This window comes from Bos grunniens, chromosome 18, assembly GCF_055505025.1.
Source record: "Bos grunniens cultivar Pamir isolate PY7600 chromosome 18, Bosgru_T2T1.0, whole genome shotgun sequence".
Taxonomy (NCBI): Eukaryota; Metazoa; Chordata; class Mammalia; order Artiodactyla; family Bovidae; genus Bos; species Bos grunniens.
In genome coordinates, this window is record NC_141182.1 from 50,289,531 (window position 1) to 50,310,681 (window position 21,151).

Sequence of the window (21,151 nt, forward strand, 5' to 3'; positions counted from 1 at the left end):
AATGCCAAACATTTGCAAAGCATATATGTAAGTGTATCTGTGGGATATGCATGCCTGCTTGGTTGCTCAGTCGTGCCCAACTCTTTGTGACCCCATGAACAGTAGCCCGCCAGGTTCCTCTGTCCATGGAATTTTGCAGGCAAGAATACTGGAGTGGATGGCCATTTCCTTCTCTAGATGGACTAGCTTTCTTTACACCTAGCTCCCTCATTAATGAATTAAATAATCTTGACACATGTGCAGCACATATTTTGAGAATTAGGTTTTTAATCATTTTGAGAATCATCTTTTAAAAATTTCCCTCCTCTTCTTTCTTTCCTAACTCCCTTCACCTTTCCACCCTCCTTCCATGCCCCTTCTCTTCTCTCCTCATCTGTTTTCTCTATATTCCCTTTCTCTCTCTTTCCCTCACTTCCCTCTTTCAAAGACTCTCCCTTCAATGTCTTCCTTTTTTCTTCCTTCATCTCTCCCTCTCACTCCCCCTACCACTACTTTTCTTTTTCCTCTCTCCTCCCTCCTTCTTTATCCTCTCCTTTCTTCCATAGGGATAGAAGAATCTTCTTAGTGGTTACATTAAGATAGAGTTATGCTGCTTTCAAATGGCGTAATGTGCATGAGTGGAATACCAGAAGAAGAAGAAAGAGATGATGGGACAGTGGAAATATTAGTAGAAATAATGGCTGAAAAGTATTCCTCAAGGTAGTGGGCTGTTTCCCCACTCAGTTATTTGTGTCATGTGGCAAGTCCCAGTAATGGTGCCTAAAGTCTGATGGGCAGGAGGCAGATCTGGGTCCTGAAGCTAATATACTAGAGGGAGGATTTCAAAATGGTACTTGCCAGCACCCTAGATCATACAGTACTGGTGACCAGAGGGGAGTATCCTGCTGGGATGCATAGGTTGTCTCCCACAAAAGACCACTTTTCCAAGGTTGGGAAACATAATGTACCTACCAAGTACCTTGAAATAAAAAACAGCATGTTAGGCAAAATGAGGTGGAGAGGAATATACTCCAAATGAAGGAACAAGATAAAATCCTAGAAGAACTAAGTGAAGCGGAGATAAGTAATCTACCAATGAAGTGTTTATGTCAATGATGACAAAGGTGGTCAAAGAACTCAAGAGAAGACTGGATGAACAGAGTGAGAAGCTAGACATTTTTAACAGAATTAGGAAATATTTAAAAAGCCAAACAGAGCTGAATAGTACAATAACTGAAGTTAAAAATTCACTAAAAGGAGTCAACAGTAGATTATGATACAGAGGAACAGATCAGCAAATTGGAAGACAGAGGAGTGGAAATCACTGAAGCTGAACAGAAAAAGTAATTTTAAAAATTGAGGACAGTTTAAGAGACCTCTAGGACAACATCAAGTGTACTAATACTTGCATTATAAGGGTCCCAGAAGAAATGAGTGAGAAAGGGGCAGAGAACATATTTGAGGACAGAAAATTTCCCTAACCTGGATAAGGAAACAGATATCCAGATCCAGGAAACACAGAGAGTCCTAAACAGGATTAACCCAGATAGGACCACAACAAGACACATTCTAATTAAAATGGTAAAAATTAAAAATAAAGATAGAATATTAAAAGCAGCAAAGGAAAAGCAACAAATTACAAGGAACTCTTGTAAAGCTATCAGCTGACTTTTCGGCGGAAACCCTGCAGGACAGAAGGGAGAGGCATGATATATTTAAAGTGATGAAAAGGAAAAACCTACAACCGAGAATACTCCGCCCAGCAAGGCTTTCATTCAGATTTTATGGAGAGAGCAAACACTTTACAGATAAGCAAAAGTTAAGGAGTTCAGCTCCACAAAACAAATTTTACAAGAATTTTTTGTTTGTTTTTTAGGTTCAGACATCTTTATTAAAATAAAAAAACAACTTGGCTATAAAATGACACAGCTAAAATTTAAACTTATATCTGCATTCTCTGAAATTCAAATTCCTAAGCCTGCTTTTCTTGAAGGGAAAATACTGAGTCTATGTATTACCTGGATATGCCCTCACACATCAATGATCAGAGACCCTCTTTCTCTAATTACAGCTATTCTCCTCTCAGTATTTTCCCATAGTTGGTCCCCATGCCCAGACTCTCCTGACACAGATACTCCTGACACAGGAGAATCTCCATCTACTGAACATTCACCTACCCCCCCTACTCAGTCTCACAGATCTGTAAGACCCATGTTTCAATATAGACACAGGAACTTAATTATCATATTCCCACAACATTTCATCACATCTACTAATCCCAGAGAACTCCAAATATCTTCCCTTTCCAAGGCTACATTTATCACAGTACATGATTAAGATCTGGACAGGTCTAGTTCAGTTCAGTTCAGTTCAGTTCAGTTGCTCAGTTGTGTCCGACTCTTTGCAACCCCATGAATCCCAGCACGCCAGGCCTCCCTGTCCATCACCAACTCCCGGAGTTCACTCAGACTCACGTCCATCGAGTCGGTGATGCCATCCAGCCATCTCATCCTCTGTCATCCCCTTCTCCTCCTGCCCCCAATCCCTCCCAGCATCAGAGTCTTTTCCAATGAGTCAATTCTTCGCATGAGGTGGCCAAAGTACTGGAGTTTCAGCTTTAGCATCATTCCTTCCAAAGAAATCCCACGGCTGATCTCCTTCAGAATGGACTGGTTGGACCTCCTTGCAGTCCAAAGGACTCTCAAGAGTCTTCTCCAACACCACAGTTCAAAAGCATCAATTCTTCGCCGCTCAGCCTTCTTCACAGTCCAACTCTCACATCCATACATGACCACAGGAAAAACCATAGCCTTGACTAGACGAACCTTTGTTGGCAAAGTAATGTCTCTGCTTTTGAATATGCTATCTAGATTGGTCATAACTTTCCTTCCAAAGAGTAAGCGTCTTTTAATTTCATGGCTGCAGTCACCATCTACAGTGATTTTGGAGCCCCAAAAAATAAAGTCTGACACTGTTTCCACTGTTTCCCCATCTATTTCCCATGAAGGGACAGGACTGGATGCCATGATCTTCGTTTTCTGAATGTTGAGCTTTAAGCCAACTTTTTCACTCTCCACTTTCACTTTCATCAAGAGGCTTTTTAGTTCCTCTTCACTTTCTGCCAAAGGGTGGTGTCATCTGCATATCTGAGGTTATTGATATTTCTCCCCGCAATCTTGATTCCAGCTTATGCTTCTTCCAGTCCAGCGTTTCTCATGATGTACTCTGCATAGAAGTTAAATAAGCAGGGTGACAATACACAGCCTTGACGAACTCCTTTTCCTATTTGGAAACAGTCTGTTGTTACAGTGTCACAAATGTGTTTATGGCTCTCAAAATTATCTGGCATTCTATTATGATCATCTCCAATACAGGTAAGCTTGATAATTTGATTATCAGCTCCATGTCAAAAAACTGTGTGAATATGTTTGCATTGCTAATCATTAGAGGGGGCTTCCCCAGTAGCTCAGCTGGTAAAGAATCTGCTTGCAATGCAGGAGACCTTGGTTTGACTCCTGGGTCAGGAAGTTCCCCTGGAGAAGGGATAGGATACCCACTCCAGTATTCTTGGGCTTCCCTGGTGGCTCAGATGGTAAAGAATCTGCCTGCTGATCAAACCTGCGTTTGATCCCTGCATTGGGAAGATTCCCTGGAAGAGGGCATGGCAACCCATTCCAGTATTCTTGCCTGGAGCATTCCCAAGGACAGAGGAGCCTGGCAGACTACAGTTCATGGGGTCACAAAGAATCAAACATGACTGGGTGACTAAGCACAGCACAGCAATCATTAGGGACTCCTCGCTTTAACATTTTTTTTAGCCATACCACATGACATGTGGGATCTTAGTTACCGGACCAAGGATCAACCCATGGCCCCTGCTGAGGAAGCACAGAGTCTTAACCCCTGGATCACCAGGGAGGTCCCAACTCCTTTCTAAATTGAAGGTCTCCTCTATCTGTGGCTTAGTCCAGTCATATCTCTTTCTTGTTTGCTTTTTCTTTCTCTCTTTTTAAATTAAAGTGTATTTGGTTTACAATATTGTATTAGTTTCAGAAATACAATAGTGATTCAATATTTGTATAGACTATACTACATTTACAGTTATTACATAATAATAGCTATATTTCCCTGTGCTGTATAATATATCCTTGTTGTTTCTTTATTTTATACATAGCAGTTTGTATTTCTTAATCCCTTACCCCTACTTTGCCCCACCCTCTTCCTTCTCTGGTAACTACTACTCTGTTCTCTGTATCTGTGAGTCTGTGTTTTGTTATGCTTATTTATTTGTTTTATGTTTAGATTTCACATAAAAGTGATATCAAAGAGTGTTTGTCTTTGACTTACTTCACTAAGTATAATACCTTCTAGGTCCATTTATATTGTTGAAATGGCAGAATTTCATTCTTTTTAAGGCTCAGTAATATTCTATTGTATATATATGCCACATCTTCTTTATCCATTCATCTGTTGATGGCCACTTAGGTTGCTTACATCTCTTGGCTATTATAAATAATGCTGCTGTGAACACTGGGATGCATATGTCTTTTCAAATGAGTATTTTCATCTTCTTTCAATGCATGCCCGTGGAGTGGGACTGCTGGGCCCTATAGTAGTTCTATTTTTCAGGTTTTTTAGGAACCTCCACACTGTTTTCCCACCAACAGTATACAAGGGTTCTCTTTTCTTCACATCCCCTCTAACATTTGTTATTTGTAGACTTTTTGATGATAGTCATTCTGACAGATGTAATGTGATATCTCATTGTGATTTTGATACACATTTCTCTGATGATTAGTGGTGCTCAGCATCTTTTCACATACCTGTGTCTACTTTGTGCAATAAGGCAAGAAAAAAATCATGTAGATTGAAAAGGAAGAAATACAACTATCCTTATTTACAGATGATATGAATGTCTCTGTAGAAAACCCTCAACTACACAAGAAACTGGAGCTAATAAGTGTATTTTGCAAGATCACAGACTATAATGTCAACATACAAAAGTCAAATGTATTTTTATACAACAGTAATGAAAAACTGGAATCTCAAAAAATTTTAAATAATATGTAAGCACCCAGAAAATGTAAGTACTCAATTCTAAATATAACAAAATCTAGAACTGCATGGAAGTCCATCCCTGAGGCTTCCTGCTATTTTCTTTCCCCATAAGGGCCCAGTTATTGTTCTCTCCTCCTTTCCCCTTTTCTTCTTCAGTTGGACAAGGAGACCAGATCCCAACCTCTTGTTTCCTTAAAAAAAATTAATAGAGCAGGTATTGAAAAAGTTATACTAGGAGGAAGTGAAAATGCATCAACCAGTGTGGAATCTCCTGATGAGGATGACATGGATAGAGGGGAAGTGGGTGTTTAGAAGGGTCCAAACTGGTGGGCTTAAAGCTCAACATTCAGAAATGAAGATCATGGCATCTGGTCCCATCATTTCATGGGAAATAGATGGGGAAACAGTGGAAACAGTGTCAGACTTTATTTTTTTGGGCTCCAAAATCACTGTAGATGGTGACTGCAGCCATGAAATTAAAAGACGCTTACTCTTTGGAAGGAAAGTTATGACCAACCTAGATAGCATATTCAAAAGCAGAGACATTACTTTGGCAACAAAGGTTCGTCTAGTCAAGGCTATGGTTTTTCCTGTGGTCATGTATGGATGTGAGAGTTGGACTGTGAAGAAGGCTGAGCAGTGAAGAATTGATGCTTTTGAACTGTGGTGTTGGAGAAGACTCTTGAGAGTCCCTTGGACTGCAAGGAGATCCAACCAGTCCATTCTGAAGGAGATCAGCCCTGGGATTTCTTTGGAAGGAATGATGCTAAAGCTGAAACTCCAGTACTTTGGCCACCTCATGTGAAGAGTTGACTCATTGGAAAAGACTCTGATGCTGGGAGGGATTGGGGGCAGGAGGAGAAGGGGACGACAGAGGATGAGATGGCTGGATGGCATCACCGACTTGATGGACGTGAGTTTGAGTGAACTCCGGGTGTTGGTGATGGACAGGGAGGCCTGGTGTGCTACGATTCATGGGGTTGCAAAGAGTCGGACATGACGGAGCAACCGAACTGAACTGAACTGAACTGAAACTGGTAAATATGGATGAAAGTAAGGACTGAATGGAAGGAGGCATGATAGAATGATGGAAAGAAAAATTAATAGATGGGACAAACAGAAAGAGGAAACATTGGATGAGAATGGATCAATGGATAAATAAGTGGGAAGAAGGCAAATGGGTGAAAAGTTGAATGTGCTAGTGAACGAAGGATGAATAAATAACTGTATTGATAAGTGGATGAGAGGACACAGTGATGGAAGAGTGAATGGATGGTTAAATGGATGCACGGTAGGAACGAGGGATGGATGAATGTATCAGAGGACAAAGGATTAAAGGATAGATGCTTTTGGAAGGGTGCATAACTAGAATTTGAAATAATTGCCTGGTTGGATGTGAATAGTTGAAAGAATGACTGAATGATAGACTGAAGAAAGAAAGGTTGATTGAACCACCATGGAGAGAGAGGGCTTTTTGAAATTGATACATGGGCAGTTGGTGATGAATTTGAGACTGTCAAGTCTCTGTGAGGTTAGTTCCTATAGACTTTTGGCTGGGAGGAGTGTTCAATTAGGAAGTCATAAGAGGACAGGATGTTGTATCTGATTGTATCAGAGACCTCAAAACAACAGTGGCTTCAGAAAAATATCAGTTTGTCTCCAAAGTGTCAATCTGAGTGCAAGCATTCAGAGGTTGATATGGCAGTTCCAGTACCAAGAAAGTAGATCTCTTCTGCTTTAGCGGCATGGTTTCCCAGTGCATTGCCCTGGTCCTCATGGTTGAAGATGGCTTACCAGCTCATGTGCTGGGTCTGTGTTCCAACCAGTGGGGTGATGGGACACTGTACTGGAATGGAAGGCACAACCTGGAAGTGGTAGACATGGCTCGCCCTCAGATCTTATTTGCTCCCAGTCTCAGTGTCTGCCTAGCTGCAAGGGAGTCTGGGAAATATAGTCTTTATTTTGGATCTTTTTTCTTTTCATTTCTTTCCTTTGGCCAAGTGGCAAATGGGATCTTAGGGCATTGAGCCCAAGCCTTTGCATTAGGAGCTTGGAGTCTTAACCACTGGACCACCAGGGAAGTCCTAAAAGATAAGAAGGTTTTTTTTTTAATTTTTTGGTCACACTGTACAGTATATGGGATCTTAGTCCCTAGACCAGGATCAAACACACACCCTCTGCATTCGCAGGGTGGAGTCTTAACCATTGGACACCAGAGAAATACACATTTTGGATGATCAGATTTAATGCTCTATCACCAAAGAAAGGAGGGAAGAAATTAGAGGAACAACTAACAGTGTCTACCACAGGGACTGACTCGAGGTTGATAACAAAACAAAAGGAAAACACTCTGCAAAGAGCAGAGTTGATATCTAGCTAATGCACTCCTCATTATGAAAGACTGGGATGGGGAGTGGGGTCCCAGTGCCAGACATAGCAGAGACAGATACTTTGGGGTATCTTGACGATTTTGTTCATGTGCTTCCAGAATGTAAAGGTCACCAGGATGGACACGTGGTAAACAGGAAGAGGGTGTAGCCCTCTCAGATCTCCATGTAACCAGGAAGAAGGAATTGACCTTGGCCATGGGCCCTGGCTACAAAGATCCTGGGACTCAGCTTCTTCGGTAACCCGAACACCTTCAGATTAAATTTCCTGGGGGTTGGATCTCACTTGGGAGCTTGCCATGCTGTGGAGTTTATATAACTTCTAGTCCTTCCTCTGAATGACCATTGAGTGCCAAGCTCATGAGGCGATTCTCTCCACTTTGTCCCTTCAGTCCCCTCCTCATTCATGTCCACACACTCCAACTTTATTCTCTGAGAGCATGGAGAGCTTCCCTCATGGCTCAGACAGTAAAAAATCTGTCTGCGATGTGGGAGACCCAGGTTCGATCCCTGAGTTGGGAAGATCCCTTGGAGGAGGGAGTGGCAATCCACTCTAGTATTCTTGCCTGGAGAATCCCATGGACAGAGGAGCCTGGCAGGCTACAATCCACTGGGGTCACAAAAATTCAGACATGACCGAAAGACTGACACTTTCACTCTTCTAGGTTTTAGAACAGTCCGAGTTTTGGAAGCTGAGTCCCAGGATCTGTAGAGTCAGGAAGAACCAGGTTCAAGTCCGGCCTCTACAACATTCTTTCTTTTCTTTGCTGTGCCACAAGGCATATGGGATCTTAGTTCTTTGACCAGGGATTGAACCCACACTCCCTACTTTGGAAGGGCAGAATCTTAAACACTGGACGGCCAAGGAAGTCCCATCTCTGCAACTTTCCTGGTGCATGTGATCTTGAACAAGACACCTCATTTCTTTGTATCTCTGTTTTCATTTCTGAAAAATGAGAATACCAATAAAAGTACCTCCCTGAGACTTCCCTGGTGGTCTTGGAATTGGCTCTTGCTGGGGTCTGGGTTCGATCCCTGGTTGGGGAATTAAGATCCCACAAGACAAGTGGTGCAGCCATTAAAAAAAAAAAAAACCAAAACTCCCTCAAAAAGTTGTTGTATGGATTAAATGTACTGAAATCTATGAGTATGGTGTCATAACTATCACTTAGCAACCTATCCTCAGCACTTTCAAATCTGTCCTTGGGGAGGATTTTGCCATAAGTGGGGCTGATGGCTAGAGCAGGGCTGAGCGTAGACTGGGGCTGATGGCAGGTAGTGGACAGACAACAGCATGGACTGTCAGCTGGGTGCTGGACCAGCAGGGGAGGCAGAAAAGAACAGTGGGACTTGGCATGTTCCTGAGCCTCTTCTCAGCGCCAGCTTTGTGCTAAGTTGTTTTATTTATTGGTTGATTTGGTTACATTGCATCTTAGTTGTGGCATGCGGGATCTTTGTTGTGCCATGCAGAAAATTTCCCTGCAGCACGTGGACTCTAGTTGCAGTGAGGGCCTCAGTAGTTGCAGCTCATGGGCTTAGTCGCTGTGAGGCATGTGAGATCTCAATTCCCTGACCAGGGATCCAACCTGCATCCCCTGCATTGCAAGGCAGATTCTTAACCCCTGGACTGCCAGGGAAGCCTCCGTGCCAAGTTTTTTACTTTCACAGTCCCATGGATCTTCACGTCTTTGCAGTCATCCCCATTACACACTTGAACAAACTGAGACTCGCCCAAGGTCCCTGGGCTCTCAAGGGGCAGGGTTAGGATTAGCGCACCAGTTTGGTCCTCAGGAAGTCTCTTCCACTGGCAACTTGCCTAGGGTTCCTTTCCCTGGGCTGCACTGGGCATGGGGGGAAACGGATGGGGCCAGATGGTGTGTATCACAAGGGGCAAGAAGTAATGATTGTGAGTGAGGTGTTTGCTTAACCATAGTTGTTGGGAGGATAAGGTGCCTGATATATTCCTCTGGTGGGTGGCAGCAGTGACCTCCAGAATTTTCAGCAGCAGCATGCTGGCCAAGAATCTCCAGTGTGTTAGTTGCTCAGTTGTGTCCGACTCTTGCAACCTCATGGGCTGTAGCCCACCACGCTCCTCGGTCCCTGGGATTCTCCAGGCAGGACTACTGGAGTGGGTTGCCATTTCCTTCTCCATGGGATCTTTCTGACCCAGGGATTGAACCCAGGTCTCCTGCATTGCTGGCAGATTCTTTACTGGCTAGGCCACCAGGGAAGCCCAGGAAGGGGGTAAATAGCAAAACATTTTCTCCCTTGTTGAAGCCCCAAACCAGTGGGGTGGAGAGGAGCCAGGCCTCCCTCCTTCTGTCCTCAGAGGTCTCGGTCTCTGGTCTCAGAAAATGGATGTCCCTGATCTCAGCCAGCTGCACTGGATGGTTCCCCAAAATTTCCATCCACACCTTGTTTCTGTGATTTTGTACCTTTCCTAGGGGCCAGAGGAGTGCCTGAGTGCCTGCCTGTCTTTCGTGGGAAACTCTTTCGCCTGCAGCCTCAGAGTCTCCCCCACCCTCCACTCCCTCCAGTCTGTGTACTGTTTAGTCTCTGGTTGTCTCCAGGTGAGGGGGCCAATAATCTGATTTCTGTGGAGCTGAGAGAGGCGTGTCTGAGGCCAGGTTGATGGGTTGAGGACAAAGGCGTGGGCTAAGAAAGGTGAGAAGGAAAAAAATTTTCCTTCCCAGCCGCCTCCTCCTCCCTCAGCCCTTTGAATTCATAACGAATGGTTACATAATCAGCTCCATCTTATTCCCTCCTGTAGGAAGTGAGCCAGATGGGGATTTAGCTGGGCAAAAATACAAAAACAAACAAGCAAAAACCCCACGCTTAATTAAGAAGGGAGAGCGATTTCAGAGCAACAGAAGGCAAGAGAAAGAAAGAGGGGCAGTGGGCAGAGAGGGGACAGTGAGGGAGTGAGAGGATGAGAGAGAGTAAAAGAGCCAAGGAGAGTGAGAGAAAGAGTAAAGTGTCAGAGAGATGAAAAGAGAGAAGTGGGGGGCGGGGATGAGGCAGGGAGGTGGGAGCGAATGATTAGGACACAGAGAAACTTGATAGCACAGTGGTAAAGTATCCACCTGCCAATGCAGGAGCCACAGGAGATTCGAGTTCGATCCCTGGGTCGGGAAGATTCCCTGGAGGAGGATTTGGCAATCCACTCCAGTATTCTTGCCTGGAGAATCCCATGGACAGAGAAGACTGAAGGGCTACAGCCCATGGGGTCGCAAAGAGTTGGACACAACTGAGCGCACATGCACGCAGGGACACAGGAAAAGAAGCATCAGAAGATGACACAAGACACAGAGGGGGAGGACAGAGCCAGAGATGGAGAGAGACACACAGAGAAGAGGGGAGTTAGAGCTGGAGAGAGACACATACTCAGAGATGTGTAGACAGGGACGAAGACCGTTGCAGACAGAGGTAAAGACAGAAAGGACAGGAAGGATCTAGAGAAGGAAGAAACAGAGATTTGGAGAAGAAAGCCAGAGAAATACAGAAGGACTGGGATTCAGAGTCTGAGAGAGGGACAGAGAGACAGAAAGAAAAGGAGAGACAGTCCAATGAAGGACACAGATCTGCCTGAGGTAGAAACAGGCGCAACAGAGAGGAGAGATACAAACTAATCAAAAAGGTAGGCAACCTGACCGAGCCTTGTGAGCAGCCAGCTCAGTCAGTATTTTTCTAGTCTGTCTTGGGTGTCAGGCTCTGACACACCTAATCTTTTAATCCCAGTAATGAGCCCTGATGATGATTTCAGCTAATACTTTGTACTATCTCCCACGCATGTTCATAATCCTTTGCACATTTCTCACCTGGTCTCATAACAACCCTATGTGGTAACTGCAGATATTATCTCCATTTTATGGACAGGGAGATGAGGGCATGCAGAGGCATAAAGTCACTTCTCAGGGTTACCAGCTAGTAGCCAGGAGGCAGTGCCCAGGCAACCTGGCTCCAGGCCCTTGTTTCAATACCTCCACTCCCAAGAGAGAAATAGCTGGGGACTCTAAGGATTGGCTCGCGTGCATGCTAAGTCGGTTCAGTCGTGTCCAACTCTGTGCAACCCCACGAACTGTAGCCTTCCAGGCTCTTCTGTCCATGGAATTCTCTAGGCAAGACTATTGGAGTGGGTTGCCACGCCCTCTTCCAGGGGATCTTCCCAACCCAGGGATCAAACCTGCATCTCTTATGTCTCCTGCATTGGCAGGCGGGTTCTTTACCACTAGCGCCACTTGGGAAGTCCCTAAGGATGTGGGCCCTCCAAATTTGGAGAAAAGAGGGGGTTCTTTACCTGGAATCCAAAGATTGATAGCAAGAGACCATGGATGCCCTGAAATGATTGTGCAACGTGGACATCATGCCCACCTGGAGAAATGATGCGCAAGTATTATGGATCCCTGGAAGATACAGCTGTGTGTGTGTGTGTGTGTTTTAGGCACATGGGATCTTAGTTCCTGGACCAGGGATCGAAATGATGCCACCTGCAGTGAAGCAGGGAGTCTTAACCACTGGACCGCCAATTCTTATTTATTTCACACGTGGTTATTATGAGGGTTTCCTACGTAGTGCTGGTGGTAAAGAACCCACCTGCCAATGCAGGAGACATAAAAGATGCACGCTCAATCCCTGGGTTGGGAAGATCCCCTGGAGGAGGAGGGCATGGCAACCCACTCCAATATTCTTGCCTGCAGAATCCCATAGACAGAGGAACCTGGCAGGTTCCAGTCCATACGGTCACAAAGAGTTGGACATGACGGAAGAGACTTATCATGCATGCATGGTTATTATGAACCCTATTATGTGCCAGGCAGTTCTGGAGGATGAAGGATCCATGGGAAACAAAGCCAATAATCACAATAACAACAACAACAAAAATCAGTGAGTCCCTCTCCTCTCAGAGCTGTCCCTTGGGTAGGAGGACTCATTGTCAGAGGCAACGTCTGATAGCTCCTGGAATTTGTCAAGCTCGTTCTCACCTCAAGGCCATTGTTTCTGCCACTCCTTCTGCTAGGAACACATCTCCCCACGGCTTCCCATGGCCAACTCTCAGAAGTCACCTCCTCCAAGAAGCCCTCTCTGATCACCCAGTGTGAAGCAGCCCCTGCCAGTCACTAACGATCCTGTTTCCTCATTTAATTTGCTTGGTTTATCGCTGGCAGAGGTCCTCTTGTATATTCCGTATGCTGTCTGCTTTAAGTCAGTCTAGAAGTTAACAATTCCCTGAGGAGAGGGAGAGAGACGTGGATTTTCGTGTTATTTGCTAGAGCCCTTGTGCCTACGTTAACATGTCACATGTGCTCACTAAACTTCCCTGGGAAGGTAAAGATGGTAAAGAATCTGCCTGCAAGGCAGGAGACCTGGGTTTGATCCCTGGTTGGGGAAGATCCACTGGAGAAGGGAATGGCAACCCACTCCAGTATTCTTGCCTGGAGAATTCCATGGACAGAGGAACCTTGCAGGCTATAGTCCATGGGGCTGCAAAGAGTTGGACGTGACTGAATGACTAATACATATGTGCTCACTAAACCCCTGTCGATCAGTAATGACACCTCACCCATGTATCACACTCCCCACAGGCCACTAGACGCCCCATGCTCCATATATTAACTCACTTAAAGGCTTCTGGATGGAGAAAGTGGGACAGAGAGCTTAAGAAACTCGTTCAAATTCACAGTGCTGGATGATGGCAGGGTCATGATCAAACTCACCTCTGTGGCTCAGCCCCTGCTGCTCACTGCTCTGCCCCGCAGGTCACCTGAGCCTGGGCGTTCCTGTCCCCCCACCCCCAGGCCTGGAGTGATGGACAGGCTCAGCACTGTGACAAGATTCCCCAGCCTCTGGGGGTTGTCTCATTTGTACTCACAGGATTCCAACTGATGAGGTGACTGAGGGATAACACAGAGAGGTCAATGCCATACTAGAAAAACTGAATGTTGGCCACATCCCCAGGAACGTGAGGCCCCACGCACAGGGCCATAGGAAAAGACAGCAGCGCTGGTCGAGAGGCAGAAAGGAATGAGAGGAACGCGCAGACCTGCGTCTTCACTGGGAGAGGCAGGACAGAGTCAGCAGTGTAGGACTGGGCTTTGGGTCATGGGGGCTGTCCTGGTTGTCTGGTGCCTGACCCATGGGTGGATTTGGGGCTGGGAAATGATTCTTGACTGTCACTGTTCCCAGGCAGGTGCTGCTCCCACTGAACCGTCTCAGTCTTTGAAGTGTCCCCACCCCTTGAGAGGCGACTCAATAAATACTCAGTTAAAGACAATTAAAAAGACAACAGGCTAGGGAAGAGTTCTAGGGGAGAGGCCAGAACTGGGGGGCTGAAAGCAGCGTCCCCCTTCTTTCCCCATCCTCCCTTTCTCCGCCCTCCTCCCCACTCCCTCCCGTTCTCCATCCCCACCACCTTCACCCATTCCCCACTTGGCCAGACCTCTGATTGCATAACCTCAGTTCTGGTTACTGCTGTTGAAAGTGTTTCTTTTGGAAACAAAACAAACGCTAACCTTGGCGAGGCTGGCCCCTTCATCATTCACCCAGCCATCCACCCACAGATCTGGCATTGGCAGGAGAGAGCTGATTCTCAGGTGGTAGTGGGGTGACCCGGTCGGACAGGTCTCGCCAGTGGCCGAGTGCGTGAATTGATAGCGCGCGCGGCTCTGCTCCCGGAGCTGGTCACCTTTGGGGCTGGTGCTCCCCCTGCGGGACAAGGGCTGCAACTGCAAGGCCGACTGGCGGCAGATGAGGGACCCGGGGCGCGCGGGGGTGGGATGAGAGGGCGGGGCTCCAGACACATCCTTCTGGCCTTTCTGCGCCTCTACGGCTGTCACGAATTTGCTCTAAAGTTCAGTTCAGTTCAGTCGCTCAGTCGTGTCCGACTCTTTGAGACCCTATGAACCACAGCACGCCAGGCCTCCCTGTCCATCACCAACTCCCGGAGTTTACCCAAATTCATGTCCATTGAGTCGGTGATGCCATCCAACCATCTCATCCTCTGTCGTCCCCTTCTCCTCCTGCCTTCAATCTTTCCCAGCATCAGGGTCTTTTCCAATGAGTCAGCTCTTCGCATCAGGTGGCCAAAGTATTGCCCTGAAGAGGGGCTACCATCTTAGCTGACCTGTTCTAGAACGTTCTAGAAGACCCATACTCGATCTCAGACTCTTAGGATCAGGGGCTCTCTCTCTCATCTTTGAGCCTCTCACCTTCCCCAGCCCTCTCTCCCTCCCTTCCTCTCTCTCTTCGGGGGTGGGAGGGAAGCTTCAGCAGAGGCTTCAGGTTTGTAAAAGGAAAGCCAAGGACTTATTTAGGATCAAAAACATTTAAGCCAATGAGGAGGAAATGTGCTGCATGGTATTATTAGATTTACTCCCTAGGTGTGATCCGTTCTTGGTGAACAACATGCATTGCCTTCACCCTTGTGGGATGGTCGTCAGCCTCTTTCAGAGTCCACCTCAGCTCAACAGAAAGAGTCTTTTAACAAAGAGGGCATGCTCACCTGGGCTTGGTAAGCTGTTGACTTTATGGTGGGGGGGGGGGTGTTTTTTTTTTTTAAAAGAGCAAAGGAAAACTGGGAAAAAAATGTTTAATGAATGAACCTGTACAATTGTACTTGTTTGCGGTTACATTTTAATTATTTATTTGACCTTATTGCATCCGGCCTTACTTGCCCTGTGCGGGATCTTTCGTTGTGGCATACAGGAATTGGACTGGAGGGGTGGCTTAGGTGGTCTGCCCACCCCCTTGGTGGTGTGGAAGGTAGATGTGATCAGCACAACTCCAGAGGTGAGACTAAAATCGGAATCTGCCTCACATGTCTCTTCCTCATCCAGGGAGTGGCAGAGGGAGAAGATGTTTAACTTCTCACAGTAGGGATGTCATGAAGGACTGAGCTTGGGGTAGAGAGAAGATTCTAGGAGAGTTACCCCAAGTCTCCTTCTAAAAGAAAGCCTGGGAGAAAACCCAGGTGTCCTTGAATGAACTGAATGTTCAAACTGCCATGCAATTGCACACAGTTCACATGCTAGCAAGGTTATCCTCAAAATCCTCCAGGCTAGGCTTCAGCAGTATCTGAACCGAGAGCTATGGTGTTGGAGAAGTTTTTTTTTCCAACTGTGGTGGAGGTGATGGAGTTCCAGTTGAGCTATTTCAAACCCTAAAAGATGATGCTGTGGAAGTGCTGCGTGCAATATGGCAGCAAATTTGGAAAACTCAGCAGTGGCCTCAGGACTGGAAAAGGTCCATTTTCATTCCAATCCCAAAGAAAGATAACACCAAAGAATGCTCAAACTACCGCACAATTGCACTCATCTCACACGCTAGTAAAGTAATGCTCAAAATTCTCCAAGCCAGGCTTCAGCAATATGTGAACCATGAACTTCCAGATGTTCAAGCTGGTTTTAGAAAAGGCAGAGGAACCAGAGATCAAATTGCCAACATCTGCTGGATCATTGAAAAAGCAAGAGAGTTCCAGAAAAACATCTATTTCTGCTTTCTTGACTATGCCAAAGCCTTTGACTGTGTGGATCACAATAAACTGGAAAATTCTGAAAGAGATAGGGATACCAGACCACCTGACCTGCCTCTTGAGAAATCTGTATGCAGGTCAGGAAGCAACAGTTAGAACTGGACATGGAACAACAGACTGGTTCCAAATAGGAAAAGGAGTATGTCAAGGCTGTATATTGTTACCCTGTTTATTTAACTTATATACAGAGTACATCATGAGAAACACTGGGCTGGAGGAAGCAGAAGCTGGAATCAAGATCGCCGGGAGAAATATCAATAACCTCAGATATGCAGATGACACCACCCTTATGGAAGAAAGTGAAGAAGAACTAAAAAGCTTCTTGATGAAAGTGAAAGAGGAGACTGAAAAAGTTGGCTCAAAGCTCAACATTCAGAAAACGAAGATCATGGTATCCAGTCCCATCACTTCATGGCAAATAGATGGGGAAACAGTGGCTGACTTTATTTTTTGGGGCTCCAAAATCACTGCAGATGGTGACTGCAGCCATGAAATTAAAAGACACTTGCTCCTTGGAAGGAAGGTTATGACCAACCTAGATAGCATATTAAAAAGCAGAGACATTCCTTTGCCAACAAAGGTCCATCTAGTCAAGGCTATGGTTTTTCCAGTGGTCATGTATGGATTTGAGAGTTGGAATATAAAGAAAGCTGAGCTTCAAGGAATTGATGCTTTTGAACTGTGGTGTTGGAGAAGACTCTTGAGAGTCCCTTGGACAGCGAGGAGATCCAACCAGTCCATCCTAAAGGAGATCAGTCCTGGGTGTTCATTGGAGGTATTGATGTTGAAGCTGAAACTCCAATATTTTGGCCACCTGATGCGAAGAGCTGACTCATTTGAAAAGACCCTGATGCTGGGAAAGATTGAGGGCAGGAGGAGAAGGGGACGACAGAAGATGAGATGGTTGGATGGCATCATTGACACAATGGACATGAGTTTGGGTGGACTCCGGGAGTTGGTGATGGACAGGGAGGCCTGGTGTGCTGCGGTTCATGGGGTTGCAAAGAGTCAGACACAACTGAGCGACTGAACTGAACTGAACTGATGGTGTTGCAGGACTCTTGAGACTCCCTTGGACAGCAAAGAGATCAAACCAGTCAATCCTAGGACATTCTGGGAGACCACTGTAAGTAAAAGATATCCTCAAGAAAGCTTCCCAAGTGGCACAGGGTAAAGAATCGGCCTGCTAGTGCAGACACAAAAATGCAGACCCAAAAGATGCAGGTTCAATCCTTGGGTTGGGAAGATCCCCTAGAGTAGGAAATGGCAACCTGCTCCAGTATTCTTGCCTGGAAAATTCCACGGACAGAGGAACTTGGAGGGATACAGTCCACGGGGTTGCAAAGAGTTGGACATGACTAAGCGACAAAGCACACACTCACACTAGAAAGCTATCAGAATGTCATGGTACAAAGCAGGCTTGCTTAACTATAAAGCCATAAATAAAAGCATGAGCTATGTCCCAGGCCATTAGGTGAACGAAAAATATCATCAGCCTTCTACTGATTTGAATAAGTGCTATGATAATCCTAGTTTGACCTTGGAGGGTCAGACACTCTCCTGCCCAACATGAAAAAGGAGCTAGTGATGTAAGCCTGATGTCAGTTCAAAGAAGTCAGTCCTTTCCCCTCCCCACTTTCCTTTGACTTTAAATTGTAGCCCACTTAATCTTTGGGGTAGAGCCACCTCACCTTCCTGCTTGCATCTCTTACAGGTGTCCTATATTAATAAATCTACTTCTTGCCTATCACCTTGCTTCTAGCTGAATTCCTTCTATGCTGAGACACAAAGAACCTGAGCTTCATTAAGTCCTGAAATCAAATGCATGGAAAACCAGGTTTTGGCCAGGTTTGAGTTCCTGCTGTGGGTGTTCAAGTCCCAACTGGATTTTGGCCAGGTTCAAGTCCCAATCTGAGGTGACTGGTTTCACTTCTCTGGATGAGGTAAGTCTCAAAAAACCTCAGTGACAAGGAGCAGGCTTCCAAGAAGTCCTTAGAAAAGCTAGTGAGTTGGAACATTTGTAGTAGAGTCATTTCTGGTTCTTCCCTGGTGGTCCACTTGTTAAGACTCCACACTTCCACTTGATTCCTAGCTGGGGAACTAAGATCCTGCATGCTAGGTGGCACAGCCAAAAAAAAAAAAAAAAAAAGAGTTGACTCATTTCTATGCCACAGGCTAATTAAATGGACCAAAAGTCATGTCCCAGATACCACTACTTAACGAGCACAAATACCCACTTCTTAGTGAGCACATTAAGTGTTGTGGAAATAAAAGTCCTACATGGACATTCCTTGGATGTTTAATTCTAGCTCATTTTGGTAAGGAATCTGAATCCAAAGCTCCAAATTGGTCTTCTTTAAGACATTAGATGTCCACCTCATGTTTTAGTTCTCAGTCTTCTAACATCTGAAATGGACTGGATAACATCTCCCAGAGTCAAGACTAGTTTATGATACCTGCTCACCTCCCAAAGTTATTTTAAGAGCCAAGCATGATGACTGTGTCAGCAGAAAGGTTATACGTGTCCAGTTGCTTGGGAAAGGAGTTTTTCAGCTCTTGGTCACTGAAAAGCTTTGCTCCAAATGAACTCCCCCCACTTATTTACTTCCTATCCTAGCCATTTGGGCTTCTTGTCATAGCTCACATCACTGGCTGCCAGCATCTTATTTATTTCTTTTCTCCCCAAGTTGGTGTCCGTTCCAATGAGGCAGGGACATCTCCCTGCTGGCTTGCCTAATTCCAGCCTCAGCACCATGCCTGTTTAAGTGTTTCGGAAATTTTTGCTGTCATCAAGTTGTGTGTGTTAGTTGCTCAGTCATATCCGTCTCTTTGCGACCGCACAGGCTGTAGCTTGCCAGGCTTCTCTTATCTACGGGATTCTCCAAGGGAGTGGATTGCCATTCTCTCCTCCAGAGGATCTTCCTGACCCAGGGATCGAACCCTGGTCTCCTGCACTGTAGGCAGATTCTTTACCGTTTGAACGAAAGGGAAGTCCTATTTATCATCCAGTTACTGTTCTGTGTCCATGTGTCTGTAGGTAGAAATGTAACTGAAAGGGGTCTGGCTGCTTGCTGCTCAAAAGCCAATAAAGAAGTAAAGTTGGTTGGAAGGCAAGTTGGCTTTATTTTGCATGCTGGCAACTGGGAATAGGGGGAGGCTAACCTCCTGTCCCCCTCCCCCTCAACAATCTGTGGGCAAGAGCTTTTATAGATTGAGAGAGGGGGCTGCATGCAGAAAAACACAGTCAGCTCTGACAGTCTTTTTTTAAGGTTTTTTAACACTACGTTTATTTATTTATTTTTGGTTGTGTGGGTCTCCGTTGCTTTGCACCGGCTTTCTCTAGTTGTGGCGAGTGGGTGCTACTCTTCCTTGTGGTGGGCGGGCCCCTCACTGGTGGCTTCTCTTAATTTGGAACACAGGGTCTAGGCACACAGGCTCAGCAGTTGTGGCGCACAGGCTTGCTTGCTCCACAGCACGTGGAGTCTTCAGCACTGGCAGGTGGATTCTTACCTACTGTACCACCAGAGAAGTCCTCTCAAAGTCATCTTGAAATTGGTCATCAGTGATCAGACCAGCATCGTCTTGATTCTTTCAAGTACAATTAATCTTCAGTTCCAGGGTGAGTTTGTTCCCATTTTCTTGAGGTCTGTTCTTGGAATCATGGCAGTTTAAGTCATGGCCGCAGTCTGGTCATCGTGTAGTTAACTTCGTCCACGCAGTGCAGGTTTTAATATCTGTAAGACAGTTCACAGAATATGGCTTAGAATGTTATCTATAGCCCTTGAGTAGGAACTAAGTCCTTGATTTTGCTTAATGACTAAACTATTATTGTTTTGTCCTGTTTGACTGCTTTTCTCTGCTTCTGCATTTTCTCACTTTCTGATTAAACTTATTCTTTGGTGAAAGTTTTTTTCCAGAGACAAAAGGCAGTCAGAGGACATCATGGGGAATGACCATAGAGTCCCACTCCATTTCAGAAATAAAGCCCTTTGTGAATGGCAACTTCTTTGTGAGCAATACAAAAGAATTATTGACATATGTACTTTGTAAAATGAAAAATCACTTTGCAGTAATGTACTCTGCTGAAGTATTTTGTAGACAGAAATATTGCTATCTGTTATGAAATACTTTGTAAACCACCCAGTGTTTATCTGTGCTGTATCCTATGTACATAAGTAGAATCTTTGTAAATGTTAAAGTGCTTTGTAAGTTTAGAAGTACTTTAAAAAGTACAAAATGTTCTGTAAACAGCAAGAAATTCTGTGTACTGCAATATACTCTGTAAACATTACATAGGTTTTCTAAAGGCAAATTTTTTTTAATGTGAAGTGATCCATACAAGTTGAATTGTTTTGTAATCATCAAGTGCTCTTAAAACTGTAAAATACTTTATAATTGGAAAGATGTAAATTGCTGTATGCTTTTGAATAATCAGATTATTTATAAGAGGCAAAGTCTTTTGCATATTGTAAAGTACTGAGCTCACTAAATAACAAAGTAATGTGTAGACAGCAGTGTGTTTGTCAGTGATAACTGGTTTATTAATATAGGATTTGTTCTTTATAAAATAATTTGTGACTTCCCTGGCGGTCCAGTAGATAAAACTCTACACTTCCACTGCAGGAGGGCATGGGTTCAATTCCTGGTCAGGGAACAAATATCCCACTTGCCTCGCAGGGTGGCCAAAGTTTTTTAAAAATTAAACAAATACTTTAAAAAATCAAATAATTTGAAATGGGATAGCTTTTGAAGGACATGACCACCACAGAAATGGTCTTAACTACTTTGAAGCATTTGACCCCAGGTGTCTAGAACATGCTTGGTACACACCAGAGGCTCAACAAGTGTTTCAGAGGTGAATGAATATTTTGTAAACTTTAAAGTATTTTGCAAACACTAGAATGATTTTAGGGAGAAGGCAATGGCACCCCACTCCAGTACTCTTGCCTGGAAAATGCCATGGATGGAGGAGCCTGGTAGGCTGCAGTCCATGGGGTCGCTAAGAGTCGGACACGACTGAGTGACTTCACTTTCACTTTTCACTTTCATGCGTTGGAGGAGGAAATGGCAACCCACTCCAGTATTCTTGCCTGGAGAATCCCAGGGATGGCGGGGCCTGGTGGGCTGCCGTCTATGGGGTCGCACAGAGTCAGACACGACTGAAGCAACTTAGCAGCAGCAGCAGCAGCAGAACGATTTT

At 45.1% G+C, this 21,151-nt stretch overlaps 1 long non-coding RNA gene across 2 annotated transcripts; it reads left to right on the top strand.

The window, feature by feature from the left end:
* The first annotated feature begins 5,893 nt into the window (after positions 1 to 5,893).
* On the top strand, positions 5,894 to 20,465 carry LOC147353885 (uncharacterized). 2 transcript variants are annotated; one of them, XR_015146026.1, is made up of 3 exons: positions 5,894 to 17,077; positions 17,714 to 17,894; positions 19,371 to 20,465. It is a non-coding gene; the product is annotated as an uncharacterized LOC147353885 (long non-coding RNA). The 2 variants fall into 2 exon arrangements; XR_015146025.1 differs by having other exon boundaries at positions 5,894 to 17,894.
* Positions 20,466 to 21,151: the final 686 nt, after the last annotated feature.